At 36.2% G+C, this 15961-nt stretch overlaps 1 protein-coding gene across 1 annotated transcript in view; it reads right to left on the bottom strand.

The window, feature by feature from the left end:
- The window catches only part of WDR64 (WD repeat domain 64), a gene marked incomplete at both ends in the record, with an annotated part of 151618 nt that overhangs the window by 72330 nt on the left and 63327 nt on the right, over window positions 1-15961 (bottom strand). The window lies entirely within an intron of this gene.

Here is a 15961-nt window from a genome sequence, read left to right as displayed (position 1 = left end):
AATTTTGCATCAGTGTTCATTAGGGAGATTGGCCTGTAGTTTTCCTTTTTTGTGCTGTCCTTGTTCGGTTTTGGTATTAGTGTAATGTTGGCTTCATAGAACGTGTTTGGTATTGTCCCTTCCTTCTCAATTTTTTGGAAGAGTTTGTGAAGGATAGGCACTAATTCGTTTCTGAACGTTTGGTAGAATTCATCTGTAAATCCATCTGGTCCTGGGTTTTTGTTTTTGGGAAGGTTTTTGATTACCATTTCAATTTCGCTGCTTGTAATTGGTCTGTTTAGGTGTTCTATTTCTTCTTTATCTAGCTTTGGGTGATTGTAGAGTTGTAGGAATTTGTCCATCTCCTCTAGATTGTTGAACTTGTTTCCATATAACTGTTCATAGTAGTTACTGATTATTCTTTTGATTTCTGCTGTATCCATTGTGATTTCTCCTCTTTCATTTGTGATCCTGTTTATTTGTGCTTTCTCCCTTTGTAAGCCTGGCTAGGAGTTTGTCTACTTTATTGATTTTTTCGAAGCACCAGCTCTTGGTTTCATTGATTTTTTGGATTGTTTTTTTAGTTTCAATTTCATTTATTTCTGCTTTGGTTTTTATTATTTCTTTTCTTCTACTGGTTTTGGTTTTTTCTTTTTTCTTTTTTTTTAAGAGTTATTTATTTATTTGTTTGTTTGTTTATACAAGCACTGGGTACAGTCAGAAGTGCGGGAGGGTGAGAGAATTGACCAGAGCCAGAGCGGGGAACAGAGCAGGCAGAAGGACCGAAATACACTGCTGAGGGGAGCAGCGGGAAGCAGGAGAGGTCTGCCCACCATGTAGGACCCTCCACCAGTGGGTGGGGAGCAGCCGGGGATTGAAACGGTGCCTCGGAGGCTGCGGGCAGCTTCGCAACCCAGCGCTCAACCGCTGTGCCACTGGGGAGGCCCTGGTTTTGGGTTATTTATTTTTTTTTCCAAGATTTTTGAGCTTCGAGATTAGGTTGTTTCTTTGAGTTCTTTCTTGTTTCTTGATGTGAGCCTCTATTGCTATATATTTTCCTCTTATTACTGCCTTTGCTGCATCCCGTACATTTAGGAAATTGGTGTCCTCCTTGTCATTCAATTCAAAGAATTTTTTAATTTCTTCTTTGATCTCCTCATTAGTCCAGTGGTCTTCCAGTAGTGAGGGTTTCAATCTCCATGAGGTAGGAGAGTTCCTTGCCTTCTTTTTATGGCTTATTTCTAGTTTGATGCCTTCATGGTCAGAAAAGATGCTTGGTTTGATTTCAATCTTGTTGTATCTGTTGATGTTTGTCTTGGGTCAAGGATGGTTCAACATCCGAAAAGTAATCAACGTTATCCAACACATCAACAAAAAGAAATATAAAAACCATATGATAATATCGACAGATGCCGAGAAAGCTTTCGACAAAGTGCAACACCCATTCATGATAAAAGTCCTTGAAATTCTTGGGATACAAGGAATGTACCTCAACATCATAAAGGCCATATATGACAAGCCAAGAGCCAGTATCATTCTCAGTGGTGAAAAGCTGAAAACGTTTCCATTAAGATATGGAACAAGACAAGGATGTCCACTCTCACCACTGCTTTTCAATATAATACTGGAAGTCCTAGCCAGGGCAATAAGACAAGAGAAAGACATACAAGGAATCCAAATAGGAAAAGAAGAAGTCAAACTATCACTATTTGTAGATGATATGATAATATACATAGAGAATCCCAAAATCTCCACAGAAAAACTAATTCAACTAATCAATCAGTTCAGTAAAGTGGCAGGATACAATATCAACACACAAAAGTCAGTATCCTTCCTATACACACAAAGATCTGAAGAAGAAGAAATTAAAAAAAAATCCCTTTTACTATCGAAACAAAAAAAAAATCAAATACTTGGGAATAAATCTAACAAAAGAGGTAAAGGACCTATACAAAGAAAACTATAAAACACTGTTAAAAGAAATAGAAGAAGACACAAAGAAATGGAAAGACATCCCCTGCTCATGGATTGGAAGAATCAACATTATTAAAATGGCCATCCTACCAAAAGCAATCTACAGATTCAATGCTATTCCAATCAAAATTTCAATGTCATTCTTCAAAGATAGAACAATTATTGATGAAATTCATATGGAATCACCAAAAACCCCGAACAGCCAAAGCACTCCTGAAAAGAAAAGAAGGGAATGGAGGCATCATACTCCCAGACTTCAAACTATACTACAAAGCCATAATCATCAAAACTGCATGGTATTGGAACAAGAACAGACACACAGACCAATGGAATCGAATAGAAAATCCAGAAATAAACCCACAAGTTTATGGTCAACTAATCTTTGACAAAAGAGCAAAGAAAGTTTGTTCAATAAATGGTGCTGGGAAAACTGGGTCACTACATGCAAAATAATGAAGCTTGACTACTACCTAATACCATGCACAAAAATCAACTCAAAATGGATTAAAGAACTAGACATAAGACCTGAAACCATAAAATACATAGAAGGAAATATAGGCGAAACACTACATGATATGCACATCAAAGACATCTTTATAGTCACATCACCCAAAGCAGTGATAGTGAAGGCAAAGATAAACAGCTGGGACTATATCAGATTAAAGAGCTTCTGCACAGCAAATGAGACAATAACCAAAACAAAGAGAAACCCCACCGACTGGGGGAACATTTTTGCACACAACACTAATGGTAAAGGACTGATCACAAAAATATACAAAGAGCTGATGAGACTCAACAAAAACAAAGAAAATAAGCCAGTCAAAAAATGGGCAGAAGAACCAAAAAGAAACTTCTCCAAAGAGGAAATACAAATGGCCAACAGGCATGTGAAAAAATGTTCAACATCAATTGCAATCAGGGAAATGCAAATCAAAGCTACAATTAGATACCATTTCACACCAGTGAGAATGGCACATATAAAAAAAACTAGCAACAACAAATTTTGGTGAGAATGTGGAGAAAGAAACTATCCTGCACTGCTGGTGGGAGTGCAAACTGGTCCAGTCACTATGGAAAGCCGTGTGGAGATTCCTCAGCCTACTAAAGATAGAGCTTCCATATGATCCAGCAATTCCACTCCTAGGTATTTACCCAAAGGACACAGAAACATCAATTCCAAAGAGCACCTGCACCCCTATGTTTATAGCAGCACTATTTACAATAGCTAAGCTTTGGAAACAACCCAAATGCCCAAAAATAGATGACTGGATCAAGAAGATGTGGTACATATACACCATGGAATATTACTCAGCATTCAAAAAAGATAAACACATGCAATTTGCAGCAACATGGATGGAGCTGGAAGGGATCATGCTCAGCAAAATAAGTCAGAAAGAAAAAGAAAAATACCGGATGGTCTCACTCATAGCAGGAATCTAGAAAACTTAAATAAGGGACCAGGAAAAAGAACAACTATAAGAAAGAAAATATCAAAATCAACAAACAACTATGAACCAGAGACACTCTATGGGGGGTGGGGGCAGGGAAAGGAGGACTTGGGGTGAAAATAAAGGGGTTGTAATTGTATGGGGAATATAAAAAATAAAATTTAAATTAAAAAAGAATTAAAAAAAGTTGAACAAAAGCAAAAAAAATCAATGAAATACAAATTCAGCAAAACATATTATCCTTTTTCATTTGAAATAACTGATCTTTGCTTCTCCATTAAGCTGTTTTGTTTTAAGCAACTTACAATGTGATTTGATCAGGAATTACATTTCCTAACATATATTAACTTTTCCCCAATAATATTCTTAAAAATTGTATTTATTAATTTTATTATTAAAGTTTTGTTTTTATTGTGACAACATGGTTTACAATACCATATACCAAAATAAAAAGTATTTGATTTAGGGTAACAGGTTCAAACCTTCTCAGGCGTATATTGCCAACTACATCCACCACCAAATCAGCCATAGTCTTTTACCATAAACCACTGGATCCTCATTGCCTTTTGATTTGACCTTCAACTTTTCCTCTTTGCAGTCATGTTTCCAGGGTTTGGTTTTGATTTGTCACTTCATTTGTTTTGTTTCTCTATATTCCACATGTGTGTGAAATCATCCAGAATTTTTCTCACTCCTTCTGACCTATTTCACTTAGTATGATTGTCTCCAGTTCCATCCATGTTGTTTCAAATTGCAAGATTTTGTCTTTTTTTTTTTTGCTGAGTAGTATGTGTATTTATATATTGTATATTTATACCCCATCTTCTTTATCCATTCTTCTGCCATAGGTTACTTAGGTTTTATCCATAACTTAGCTAATGTAAATAAAATGCTGCAATAACAGGATTGCAATTATCCATTAAAAATGGTGTTTTTCATGCAGTGGATAAATTCCAAGGAATGTAAATACTGGATGTATGATTATTTATTTTCAAAATTTTGAGAAACCTCTATTCTGCTTTCCATGGCACCTGGACTAGTCTACATTCCTACCAACAACCTATGAGTTCCAACCATTGCCAATATTTGATGTTTGTAGTGCTTGGGGCTTCTTTGGTTTGTTTTGCTTTGTTGATATGGCCAATTCTCCAGGGAGTGAGGTGAAATGTCATGTGGTTTTGATTGGTATTTCCCTGATAATAAGTGATGAACAATTTTTCATGATCATCTATATATCTTCCGTTGTGGGGGCTAGGGGGGCTAAGTATCTGTTGTTGCTTCTCCTCTTTCATTTCTGTTTCTGTGTATTAGAGTTTTCTCCCATTTTTCTTAGGGTGTATAGTTAGAGATTTGTCTGTCTTGTTTATTTTTTTCCAAAGAAACAGCTTTTGATTTCATTGATATATGAATTTTTGACTTCTGTTTCATTTACTTTCACCCTAATTTTTATTATTTCCTTATTTGTTCTTATTTTTGTAGTGCCTTAAAATGTAAGGTTAGGGTCTCCCCTGGTTTCTGAGCGGTTGAGCGCTGGGCTGCAAAGCTGCCCGCAGCCTCTGCAGCACCGGTTCGATCCCCGGCCGCCAGTGAGGGTCCCACATGGCGCGCAGACTTTTCCTGCCACGCGCTGCTCCCGTCAGCAGTGTATTTATTTCATCCGTCTGTCTGTTCTTTTCCCCGCTCTGGTTCTGGTGAATCCTCTCACCCTCCCGCGATTCTGACTGTACCCAGTGCTTGTATAAATAAATAAAATATAAATCTTAAAAAAAAAAAAGTAAGGTTAATCACCTTTTGGAGATCTCTCTTGTTTCTTGATGTAGGCCTGCATTGCTGTGTATTTCTCTCTTGGTACAGTCGTTGCTGTGTCCCATAAATTCCAGTAGGTTCTGTCTTCATTTCTCTATTTTTCAATTCTTTGATTTCCACATTGATCCAGCAGTTATTCAGTAATACATTCCTCAGTCTCCACATATTAGAGGTTTTTCCTGGTTTCTTTTTGTGATTGATTTCTAGATTGATCATTGTAACCATTGTGATCAGAAAAGATAACTGATATGATTTCAGTCTTCAGAATGTATTGACATTTGTTTTGTGACCCAATATGTGGTCTCTCCTGGAGAATGTTCCACATGGAACATTCTCTTGGAAGAATGTGTATTCAGCTTTTTTTTTTTTTTTTTGCATTTCAGAGCCCTATAAATGTCTAGTAAGCTCATATGGTATAATTGCTCATGTAATGCTATTGTTTTTTATTAATTTTTTTTGGTTGATTTTTCAGATGTAAGTTTTGTGTTTATTTTTTATCACCATTATGTTGTGTTAATGTACGTTTTTACTTTTTTAAAATAGTTATCATATATTTTGCTGCTCTTCATTTGGTGCATATATATTGATGAGTGCTGTCTTCTTGGGGTATTGATCCCTTGATCCTTTGTCATTATGTAATGTACATTGCTATTTTTCTTTTCTTTCTTTTTTAAAGATTTATTTATTTATACAAGAACCAGGGTACAGGGCCTCCCCGTTGGCGCAGCGGTTGAGCACTGGGTTGCGAAGCAGCCCTCAGCCTCTGCAGCGCCGGTTCCATCCATGGCTGCTCCCCAGCCACCGGAGGAGGGTCCTACATGGCACCCGCTGCTCCCCTTAGCAGTGTACTTCATCAGTCTGCCTGCTCTGCTTCCCACTCTGGCTCTGGTGAATTCCCTCACCCTCCCACGCTTCTGAGTGTACCCAGTGCTTGTATAAATAATAAATAAATAAATCTTTAAAAAAAAAAAAAGAAGAAGAACCAGGGTACAGGCCAGATGAGTGGGAGGGTGAGAGAATTCACCAGAGATAGAGCAGAGAGCAGAACAGGCAGACTGACGAAATACACTGCTGAGGGGAGCAGCGGGCGTGACAGGAGAGGTCAGTGGCGCCATGTGGGACCATCACCGGCTGGCCGGGATTGAACCGGTGCTGCAGAGGCTGCGGACAGCTTCACAGTGCGGCACCAAGGGAGGCCCTGCTGTTTCTTATTACCGTTTTTGTTTTTTTTGTTTTTTTTTGCTAGAAGTCTATTTTATCTGTAACAAGTATGTCTTTTCCTGCTATTTTTAGAGAGGGGTTAGTCCAATTTTATTGTAGGATTGCTTCCACTGTTTGTTTTGAAACTTTATCTTTGGATGACAAATATTCAAGTTCTAGTAACATAAAAAATTATGATGGTTTTCAAATGAGTTAGGAATGCAGGGATTTGCTGCATGGATTGTTTTTAAATGCAACAAAATAGTAAGAAAGACTTGTTATGAAGTCTTTCATTAGAAATAGCTAAAAATAATGACAAAGTAGAAACATTTGAAAAAAATCTGCATGTCTATGTGCCAATAATAAGGATTGTTTATATTCAACCATGTTCATTGGTTTTACTTCTTGCAAATTTATAACAGTCTCTACTTTCCCAAAATAGTAATAAAATGCATTTTGAAATTTGTTGATTCATTAATAGAATGACTAGAATATAATACCTGATTTTTTGAAGTTGGTCTTACAGACACAAAAATGGGAAAGCAAATATTGTTTAAAAATGAACAATGATGTAAAAAATTTAAAAAAAAAACAGAAAAAATGGGAGTATAAAAATATGCAAAACTAACATGACATGCATCAAATAACTATGAAACTCTGAGCTTAATGATTATAAGCTGAAGATCACTAGGAACACTATTATTTACTGTTGTTGAATAAGTATTCATCTAAGCAGTAAAATAGCTAGTAAACAAATATTTACAAGATATTGTAGGAAATAGCTGAAGTAAAGCTTGCACATTGTGCCATAATAAAATTGTATGGGCAGAATCTTGAGAATTGCAGTAACTTTTAGATTATATCAAGGGGAATTCACAATTTTCTAATTTGTCAAGGGAAATGGATTTTGCCTGTCCTAATTTTACCTAATGGCTACAAGTGGTTAAAAATGTTTTAGTTCCCAAATTAATCAAATCAGGATTACATGATTTTATATTGAAGATCCTGGAGATATCTGAGTTTATGAAACTATTTTGAGAATTGACACAGTACCATAGGGGAGTAATAAATTTGAAAACTGAAGTATGTTTAATAGTGCAATAAAAATAGTAGGGTTCCTCCCAGGTGGTGCAAGGGGTTAAGTCACAACACTTATGAAGCTATCTGCACCCACTGCAGCACAAGTTCAATCCCCCACCAGGATGCTAGCCCACATGTTGCAGCAGTTATCTCCTGTTTTGCTGCCGCTCCCCTAAGCAGTGGATTTCAGTCATTCTGCCTGTTCTGTTCCCCACTCTGTCTCTTGTGCATCCTCTCACCACCCACACTTCTGACCTTTACCCCAGTTTTTGTATGCATAAATAAATCTTTAAAAAAATAAAAAATATAAAAATATTAGGCATTCAACATTATTTGTGTAGGGAGTTTGAAATAAAAATTAATGGTTATTAATTTCACACAAATAACTTAGTGAAAAGAAAAATATTTGTTGGTTTGAGCTGAAAGCCAGTAGGATAGTGTAAATCCTTTCTCTACATATATTACATAAAAATAGCATATAGCCATTATATCATACATTTATTTTTTTAAAGATTTATTTATTTATTTATCTATTTATTTATTTGTTTGTTTGTTTATTTATACAAGCACTGGGTACAGTCAGAAGCATGGGAGGGTGAGAGAATTGACCAGAGCCAGAGCGGGGAACAGAACAGGCAGACTGACGAAATATACTGCTGAGGGGAGCAGCGGGCGCAGCAGGAGAGGTCTGTCGTGCCATGTGGGACCCTCGCCAGCGGGGATAGAACTGGTGCTGCAGAGGCTGCGGGCAGCTTTATAGCCCAGCACTCAACTGCTGTGCCACCAGGGGAGGACCTATATCATATACTATTATGCAATATGCTGTACAATGTGTACTTTATATTAAATATAGGACATATAACATTTGATATATCAATGCATTATTACTATACATAGTGTATGTTATATAATACAAGTATATAATAGTATATAGTAACAATATAGAAACACTCTGGGACACAAAGGAGATAGTCACAAAGGGCAAATATGAGAAAAATCATGGCTCATCTTAAGTAAATGTGCAACGAGAATAAAATATTCCAGGTAATACACACAGATAGTGATAGCCACAAATAAACGTGAAGGAAACTTCATGTTTCCCTTCTTGTAGGGACTAATTATTCATTCTCTTTGGAGACATGGTTCAGAACTTCAACAGGGAGTTCTTTTCAAGATTATCAATGAGCTGCCCTGTTCTTGACAGGCTGGAAGGTAAATAAGGATATACATAAGCAAGAAGTATTGCAAGTTGAGAACTGCATTCCTTAGTATGTGCCCTCACTCTCTTTTCATAGTTTTGTATTTTTTATAATTTTTATTTCTAGATGGCCATTAACATATTATAAATTTCCTAATACATTTCTTTCCCAGAAAATTCTCCTAAAGCCACTCTGAATAAGATTTGAGGTATATAACTCTTACTCTTGAGAATGTTGCAGATCAATTTATCCAAAAAAGGATGTCTCAAGTTGGATAGTAAGAACACTAAGTGGCAAAATGCTGTAAGTAGGCTCTCAATCCTGGACACTTCTAAATACACTCCCACCCAGATAAGGAAAAAACAATTCAGCTTAATCTAACACCATATAAAATAATCCCATACAAAAGTAAAGGGGTAAGGAGCTAATTCCAGGAAAGATATCGGATTTTTACAACTAGAGAAATTTATTATAAAGGGTCAGTTCTTCTTCATGTACTATGTACCTATATTTCTCATTCACCAAGGAAGCCAAAACCCATTTTTCTCTTAGTGAAGGTGTAGGGTAAATGATTGTCAGGCTTTTCTGCCCTCCTGCCATTAACATTGATGACAGATCCCTGCGGTCATGAATGCATGCCTGATGGTGGGCACTTGATGTGGGGTGTGGGCATACGTAGATGGGTACACCTGGGCTGAGACTGGGCTTTTAAGGGCGGTGTTGCAGAATCAGAGCAGAAACAAGAGCAAGTGAAAGAGTGGAATGGAACCACAAGAAGTAGGACAAGTAGAAGAGAACCAGAATGAAAGAGAAGCAGAAGAGAGAGAATGAGACCACGAGAGAATGCTGAAGAGCCCAGGAAGAGTGAAAATTCACGGGGGGCTGGGAGGCTGGGCACCCCTGCCTGCCATGTACCTGGTAAAATCCCAAAAAATGCCTGAAAAAGCCAGCAAGGGGTCCAGACTCTTCTTTACCCTGTCTGCATAGGATCATAGAAAACCTGACCTGTGTCCATCCTTCCACTATAGAAGGATTCATGGAGGACATTCTATTTCATTAAGATATAAATGGTGGATAGAGTAACTAGATATGGGAGGACAGTTGTTGCAGACAAAGGTGGACAATAACAGTCTTTGGAGAAGTATTTAGTGAATCTCAACTGTCTGAAGGTTAACAATTAGAAACAAAACTTAAAATGTATCTAGTTTCAGAATAGAGAAACTTCAAAACTAGAAAAGAATTTAACTTTATTTGTAAGGCACAGGTGCCTTGGAAGATACATAATGTTATAAGTGAGTTAGAGGATGGTTTGCATGACAGTATAATATTTGAATGATTGCTAGGAAAAGAGACTGAAGTAGGACTACAATTACCATCTAATAAGCCACTTTCAACTAAGAGCATATTGGTGGGTCTGAACTAAGGTCATTACTAGAAAAAATTAGGTGATCAATGTAAGAGACATTTCAGAGTCTTGGAGATTGGTGGTATGGTTAGGGAGTTAGGAGATTCAGAGGCAACTGCGAAGTTGAACATGGTTCACCAGGAAAGAAGACACCAATATCAGAGAATAATCAGAAGTCAGGAAAAGGAAATTTGAAGTGGAAAATTAACTTGGTTTTAGATGTACAGAAAAAAATAAGGATAAATAGACAGTGTTACATGCTTGACTTGCATTATCTCCTTTAATCCTTACATCAACCTTAAGGGAAGATTCTCTTTTATCCTCTCTTACCATCCCAAATGATTCACCCAAAGTCCCAGACCGTTACTGTCAGTGCCAGGACTTAAATTTAAGTTTACTCAAATTTTGGGCTTAAATTAGAGGTTATTCCCTTTGGCATGCTGCCTAGAAGAAAAAGAGTAGCGTATCTTCACTTGTAACATAATTTTCATTTAGGATTTAGGTCATAAATTAGATGAATTTCAGCCAATCTGTAAAGCCAGATTGATAACCCTTCTGTCTAGTTCTAAACTTATTATCCACCCCCCTTAGCAACTGATTTCAGAACATTGCTTCATGCTCTAAGGGACATCATAGCAGTCACATTTGACTTTCCTGAGCTACTTTAAAACACTTCCAAAGTGAAATTTTAAGATAAATAACTCTTGAATGCCCATTTGTGGCCTGTTATAAATCATCAAAGCATAAATGTTTTTGGTTTTTTTTTGAATGCTGAGTAATATTCCATGGTGTATATGTACCACATCTTCTTGATCCAGTCATCTATTTTTGGCATTTGGGTTGCAATTTGCAGCAACATGGATGGTGCTGGAAGGGATCATGCTCAGCGAAATAAGCCAGAAAGAAAAAGAAAAATACCGGATAGTCTCACTCATAGCAGGAATCTAGAAAGCTTAAATAAGGAACCAGGAAAAAGACTAATTAATACAAAGTAAAAACCAAAATCAACAAGCAACTATGAACCAGAGACACTCTATAGGGGGTGGGGCTCAGGGAGGGGAGGGCTTGGGGTCAAAATAAGGGGGTCGCAATTGTATGGGGAATATAAAAATAAAATTTATAATTAAAAAAAGATACATACCCAGCAAAAAAAATAAAATAAAATAAAATAAAAAATAAAAACACAGAGTCAGAGAAGAAAAAAAAAATGTTTTTGGTTTTCACAGAAAAGAGAAAACAAACAGCTGTGCTTGAGAACATTGTCAACCATTGTTTCCATTTATTTTGTTAACAATTGAAAGTAAGTGAAGATTATATTTCTCTCTCCTTTTTTATTGCTTGTCAATTCTTCAAGAATAGATGTGGCATAATTGCTAAACATTTGCGCTCAATGAATAGAAACTTTTTTCATTTTCACAGAAAAAATAAAACAAACAGCTGGGCTTGAGAACATTGTCAACCACTGTTTCCATTTATTTTGTTAATAAATGAAAGTAAGGGAAGTTTATATTTCACTCTCCTTTTTCAATGTTTGTCAATTCTTCAGGAGTAGATGTGGCATAATTGCTAAACATTTGGGCTCAATGAATAGAAATAAAAGTATTGCAGTTGCAGAACAAAACACATCCTGGTATAAAGTCTGCAAAGGTAGGAGGAAGGATTATAATCTTGTTTTAAGAGTTTAAGAAAAGACATTTATTAGGCACATGACTAGTCACAGTGACTTATTAAAGCTTGATGAATGCTAATTTATATATGTAATTTGAAGGAATGTGTAAAAGCATTCATTTTTGTTGTAATTAATGATGATAATGATGATGATGACACGGTTCCAACAAAACACATATGTGCCTAGTTTGCTAATGCTGTATAAATTGCTCATTTACTCTGGTCATTACTCTGGTCATACTCTGGTGCTTGGATGACCTCATTTACTCAGGTCATTTAGTGCTTGGATAACCTCATCAGAGGTGATATTCAATCACATCACATTTTTGGGTTTTCTATTTAGTTTGTTTCTATTGACTTAAATAAATGGAGCCAAACAGAAGAGAATGAGTTTACTAAAGAATCAAGACTGAAGACTTGAGCCTGGGTACAGCCTCCATATGGCTCTGGGAAAGCTGTCAGAATTCCAAGCATCACAATTATAATTTTATATAGATTGCAAGGAAAGCACTTTACATTTTCAAGGATTTTTACAGAGAAACTCTGGGGAAGAGTCCAGTTAACACATTTACTTGATCTCATCTGTGTAATGAGGAAAACAAGGAGAGTTGTGAAAATTGTTGTGAAAACCCTATTTAGAGACTTTTCTTCTGAGAACTGGGAATTAGAAATGCCGTCCCTCAAAGACTGTCCTTTTTTTGAGTACTGGTTTGCTAGGAGACAACATTTTGTTGTTGCTGATGTGGCTTCTATTTCATAGGCCAGTCCAAGTGTACCTTGGCTCTTTAGCATGCACCCCTTAGCTGAGACCAAGGATAGGGGTAACCTTTTAATTATTGATTTTAGTTTATGCTACTTATTATCCTATTTTCTTTTGCATCTCTTACTTTGCTTTTTCTGTCTCTTTCTACAAAGGTAAACTTCCTGTAAAAAGGTTTCAATCCCTGCCTTCTCTAAAATTCTATCTCTAGAACACAGAGTAATACTTGACACAGATTACTCAATAAATAAGTACCTGCTGAATAATTTAAATGAATGTCCTCATTTAATCTTTATTACAACCCTGTGGGTTAAGCACTTCAGCATTTTCCAGATAAAGAAAACATGTTGAAATTCAGTCATTTGCCCAAGTGGAGCTCTTGAGATGATTGAGTGAATAGCATCTTATATTTAAAAGAAATTGGTAAGGTTAACTCTCTGTCTCTTCACCTTCTAGGTTTAAATGACAAAAACTTTTTCTAAAAATATATTTTCCTTGAAATTCTCTACAGGAAACTTCAGGTCTTTATTCATAACATATTTTAGAGTTTCAAAAACTTCACTGTCTTTCCAGTAACATTTTAAAAATTAAAACTAAATTCTTTATTATAAAAGGAAGGCATATTTATTATAAAAAATAGATGAGAAACAAAAAAACAAAGACATTTAAAAAAATCCACAATGTTGCCACACAGGTAATCACTAACATTTTTTTTATTAAATAATAAATTTTATTTTTATATTCCCCCATACAACTGCACATGCCCCATTCTGACGCCAATCCCTCCCCTCCCAGCCCCCACCTCCCAAAAAGTGTCTCTGGTTCATAGTTTTTGTTGATTTTGATTTTCACTTTCTTACAGTTATTCTTTTTCCTGATTCCCTTATTTAAGTTTTCTAGAGTCCTGCTATGAGTGAGACCATCCGGTATTTTTCTTTTTCTTTTTGGCTTATTTCGCTGAGCATGATCCCTTCCAGCGCCATCCATGTTGCTGCAAATTGCATGTGTTTATCTTTTTTAAATGCTGAGTAATATTCCATGGTGTATATGTACCACATCTTCTTGATCCAGTCATCTATTTTTGGGCATTTGGGCTGTTTCAAAGCTTAGCTATTGTAAATAGTGCTGCTATAAACATAGGGGTGCAGGTGTTCTTTGGAATTGATGTTTCTGTGTCCTTTGGGTAAATACCTAGGAGTGCAATTGCTGGATCATATGGAAGCTCTATGCTTAGTAGGTCCAGAAATCTCCACACAGCTCTCCATAGTGGTTGGACCAGTTTGCATTCCCACCAACAGTGCAGGAGAGTTCTTTTCTCTCCACAACCTCGCCAACATTTATTGTTGCTAGTTTTTTTAATATGTGCCATTCTCACTGGTGTAAGATGGTATCTCATGGTAGTTTTGATTTGCATTTCCCTGATTACAAGTGATGTTGAACATTTTTTCATATGTCTGTTGGCCATTTGCATTTCCTCTTCAGAGAAGTTTCTTTTTAGCTCTTCTGCCCATTTTTTGACTGGGTTATTTTCTTTGTTGTTGTTGAGTCTCATCAGCTCTTTGCAGATTTTTGTGATCAGTCCTTTATCATTAGTGTTGGGTACAAAAATGTTCTCCCAGTTGGTGGGGTTTCTCTTTGTTTTTGATATTGTCTCTTTTGCTGTGCAGAAGCTCTTTAATTTGATGTAGTCCCAGCTGTTTATCTTTGCCTTCACTATCACTGCTTTGGGTGATGTGTCTGTAAAGATGTCTTTGATGTGCAAATCACGTAGTGTTTCACCTATATTTCCTTCTATGTATTTTATGGTTTCAGGTCTTATGTCTAGTTCTTTAATCCATTTTGAGTTGATTTTTGTGTATGGTGTGAGGTAGTGGTCAAGCTTCATTCTTTTGCATGTAGCGACCCAGTTTTCCCAGCACCATTTATTGAACAAACTTTCTTTGCTCCAATGCATAGTCTTTGCTCCTTTGTCAAAGATTAGTGGACCATAAATCTGTGGGTTTATTTCTGGATTTTCTATCTGATTCCATTGGTCTTTATGTCTGTTCTTGTTCCAATACCATGCAGTTTTAATGATTATGGCTTTGTAGTATAGTTTGAAGTCTGGGAGTGTGATGCCTCCATTTCCTTCTTTTTTTTTTTTTCAGGAGAGCTTTGGCTATACGGGGTTTTTGGTGATTCCATATGAATTTCATCAATAATTGTTCTATTTCTTTGAAGAATGACATTGAAATTTTGATTGGAATAGCATTGAATCGGTATATTGCTTTTGGTAGGATGGCCATTTTAATAATGTTGATTCTTCCAATCCATGAGCAGGGGATGTCTCTCCATTTCTTTGTGTCTTCTTCTATTTCTTTTAACAGTGTTTTATAATTTTCTTTGTATAGGTCCTTTATCTCTTTTGTTAGATTTATTCCCAAATATTTGATTTTTTTTGTTTCGATAATAAAAGGGATGGTTTTTTTTTTTATTTCTTCTTCTTCAGATTTATTGTTTGTGTATAGGAAGGCTAATGACTTTTGCGTGTTGATTTTGTATCCTGCCACTTTACTGAACTGATTGATAAGTTGGATTAGTTTTTCTGTGGAGTTTTTGGGGTTCTCTAAGTATATTATCATATCATCTGCAAATAGTGATAGTTTGACTTCTTCTATTCCTATTTGGATTCGTTGGATGTCTTTCTCTTGTCTTATTGCTCTGCCTAGGACTTCCGGTATTATATTGAAAAGCAGTGGTGAGAGTGGATATCCTTGTCTTGTTCCAGATCTTAATGGAATTGCTTTCAGCTTTTCACCATTGAGGATGATACTGGCTGTTGGCTTGTCATAGATGGCCTTTATGATGTTGAGGTATGTTCCTTGTATCCCAAGAATTTCAAGGGCTTTTATCATGAATGGGTGTTGCACTTTGTCGAAAGCTTTCTCAGCATCTATTGATATTATCATATGGTTTTTATATTTCTTTTTGTTGATGTGTTGGATAACGTTGAATGATTTTCGGATGTTAAACCATCCTTGTGTCCCTGGAATGAATCCTACTTGGTCGTGGTGAATTATCTTATGGATACATTGTTGGATTCTGATAGCTAAAATTTTATTGAGGATTTTTGCATCAGTGTTCATTAGGGAGATTGGCCTGTAGTTTTCCTTTTTTGTGTTGTCCTTATTCGGTTTTGGTATTAGTGTAATGTTGGCTTCATAGAATGTGTTTGGTATTGTCCCTTCCTTCTCAATTTTTTGGAAGATTTTGTGAAGGATAGGCACTAATTCGTCTCTGAATCTTTGGTAGAATTCATTTGTAAATCCATCAGGTCCTAGGCTTTTGTTTTTGGGAAGGTTTTTGGGTAATCACTAACATTTTACCATTAATCCCACCTGATAATATATGATAGCTAGATAGATATTAAATAGGATAATTTCAACTCTAAATGTAAATGGTT

Source organism: Talpa europaea (assembly GCF_964194135.1).
Source record: "Talpa europaea genome assembly, chromosome: 14".
Classification (NCBI taxonomy): Eukaryota; Metazoa; Chordata; class Mammalia; order Eulipotyphla; family Talpidae; genus Talpa; species Talpa europaea.
The sequence above is the reverse complement of the archived record's forward strand: the minus strand, read 5'-3'. Positions and strand labels throughout refer to the sequence as shown.